This window comes from Anser cygnoides, chromosome 2 (genome assembly GCF_040182565.1).
Source record: "Anser cygnoides isolate HZ-2024a breed goose chromosome 2, Taihu_goose_T2T_genome, whole genome shotgun sequence".
NCBI lineage: Eukaryota > Metazoa > Chordata > Aves > Anseriformes > Anatidae > Anser > Anser cygnoides.
Window position 1 is genome coordinate 134,401,532 of NC_089874.1, and position 2,929 is coordinate 134,404,460.

Genomic DNA, 2,929 nt, shown 5'->3' on the forward strand with positions numbered 1-2,929 from the left:
TCTTAATCCACCAGGTGGTCCACCCATTAGAAAAAAAAAAAAAAAAGAAAATAAAAAAGAAAAGAAATGTATTTGTTCTAAATAAGCACATTACATATAGTCTCTACATTGTATTCAAATTCACGAGTGATATATATACCAATTAAACAGAATGCTTGTACAAAACAACATAAATATCCTGTAGTTTCCTGGGGTTACTGAGCTGTTAATCTTTATACTAGATGGATAGACATCACATAAGTATAATAATCAGTTATCTATTAACATTGCTCACAATAAGAAATAAAACTTTCCAACAAAACTGCTCCATTTGCAGTATGGAAGAAGCATAAGCTGAAATTCAGCTTCCAGAATCATTTTTCATCCATTTTTTCCCTTTATTCAAAAAGTTATTTACAGAACATTGAAAGAAAATACAGCCTTTTCCCATTTGTGTCCCCAGAAAATTACTTAGCTAGCATAGAGGAAATCATGGAATGATTTCTTTTTCTAGAAGGTAACTGTAGAGCAAGTGTATGACAGCTGCACTAGTATAGCTTTTCACAGTTGTCAATTAAGAGGAAACAGATCATCAAAACTTGAATGCTTCATTTTATAATGATCTTCTACATTGTGTTATTTTAAAAAGGCAAATGCCTCTTGACATAGCTAAAAAATAGGGGGGAGAAGAAAGCTTCCAGTGCTGGCAGCTGATGCTGTTCAGAAAGTTTTTTTCCAAGACAAGTTGAAATGGTGAAGCTTATTCTCCATTTTCCTTGATGTTAATACCAACAAAAATAGTCGCAATGGCAACACGAAAAAGTAGATCTGAAACAACCTTATGATGCTGCTACTATATTTTTTTTTCCTTATTTATCTGTCTATTTATTTATCATTAAAGATGTTTAGCAGAAGTTTGAGAGACCTTACTTGGAGGAAAATAAGGATATTACCTGCTTTTGCTGTTCAGGTCAGTTCATTTCTCGATTGACCCCTTCAAACTAAATGAGGTAAAGGAAGGTAAGGGAAACAAAACTGGTCAGCAATGATCCTAAGATGTAACTAATACTAAGACCAACGTTCTGGTCCAACAGAGCATTTCTTATTTGGGACAGATGATCATCTAATGTGTGATAATGTATGGATTATCACTGGGAACCAGGCATTGGTGTAACAAGCGCAAAAGTGGGTGTGCAATGAGACCTGCTGTAGTTCATGACAGATGGTAACAATTCAATACAAGTGTTGTTTTTCTCCCTTTTTGTCACCTTTTTTTCCTCCCTTGATTTTTCCCTTTCCTTCCTATCTGAAAATGCTACATTAGCTAGGGAATTGTGACTAAACCAGTAGATGCAACACATACACTTTTGGGCGCAATCAATTGCACATACATCCTGAAAACATTCGAGAAAGCTGTGATTCTGAGCAACTGTCTCCAGAAGAAGATACAGAGGTGGATGTTCTAGACCAGAGAGAGATGGATGAAGAGAGAGATAAGCTCTGAGGTCTCTGTGCTATTTTATTTAGAGCCAGACCACCCCTGAGTGCATTGTTGATTATAATACTGTCCTTGGCTCTCTTAAGGCATTGGTATTGTGTACATACCTGTAAGACAACTGAAAACATTGTTATAACAGAAGTCTTTCAGAGGAGAAATCCAAAGGGAAAACACATCAAAAGAAGATAAAAGTCCCAGTGCCAAATCCAACAACAATGTATAAACACTAACTACTGAAAATTAATCTGACAATGTCTTTTGTTCCTCTTATTTTCCACATTTTATGCCCATGCCTTAACTATCTGCTACATCTTATCAGTTTGCTTGCAAGATGTTGTAAAGTGGTTGGTTGTACAATGCTTAGAATAGGGGCCTAGTCCACCTGAGGTCTCTAAATACTGTGTAAGGAAAAATGTGATGATTAATAACATAACATGTAATGCTAAGTGACTACAACAAAATTCCAGAGACTATGCTTCTCTAATCTCAGTTAAATATGTTAGCAAACATTTTTTTTCAAATTTTTTTTTCCTTTGTTAATGGTATTACATATACCAAGAAATTACCCTATCTTGAAAATGAAAAACAAATCAGAGCGATGCTCTTCCCAAGTAATATGACTGTTCCCAAAAGCAGAGAAAAAAAGAATCATCTAAAATTTAACAGTTAAATCATGTTTTAGATCTGTGTGGTTCCACTGAGACACAGCAGGTAATATGTACCTGAGAACCTGTGAACAGTCCATTTTGAAGCTTACCTATTGCAAATCCAGGTTCCAAAGCATTAAAAATATGCAACAGGGATATTTCTCCCTTAGAATAAGCTATGAATAAGTTGTGCAATTAGCAAAGCCATAATTTCTACCAGCACAGAAATACACTGCAGTCCACAGCACACAGCTGAAAATTTCACTCCCAGTCAAGTGGCACAGAGTACCAGTAGGTAGGACTGCTTCTTATCTGGTTGACAGAGTCTCTTGGGGTTCAGAAATGACATTAAAATGAAATCTTAAAGGTGCAGCAGCAGCACATCCCAATACCCTGAAAGTTGAGCTGACAAAGAAGACCAGTGTCCTGGTTTCAGTTAGGACAGAGTTAATTTTCCTCCTAGTAGCTGGTAGGGTGCTATGTTTTGGATTAGGATGAGAAGAGTGTTGATAACACACTGATGTTTTAGTTGTTGCAGAGCAGTGTTTACACTAAGCCAAGGACTTTTCAGCTTCTCTCTCTGTCCTGCCAGCGGGCAGGCCAGGGGTGCCGCAGGAGCTGGGAGGGGACAGACCCAGGACAGCTGACCCGAACTGGCCAAAGGGGTATTCCATACCATCTGACGTCATGCTAAACAATAGATAGGGGTGGCTAGCCAGGATGGGGGGGCCGTCTGCTCGGGGATAGGCTGGGCATCGGTCAGCGGGTGGTGAGCAATTGCATTGTGCATCACTTGTTCTTTATA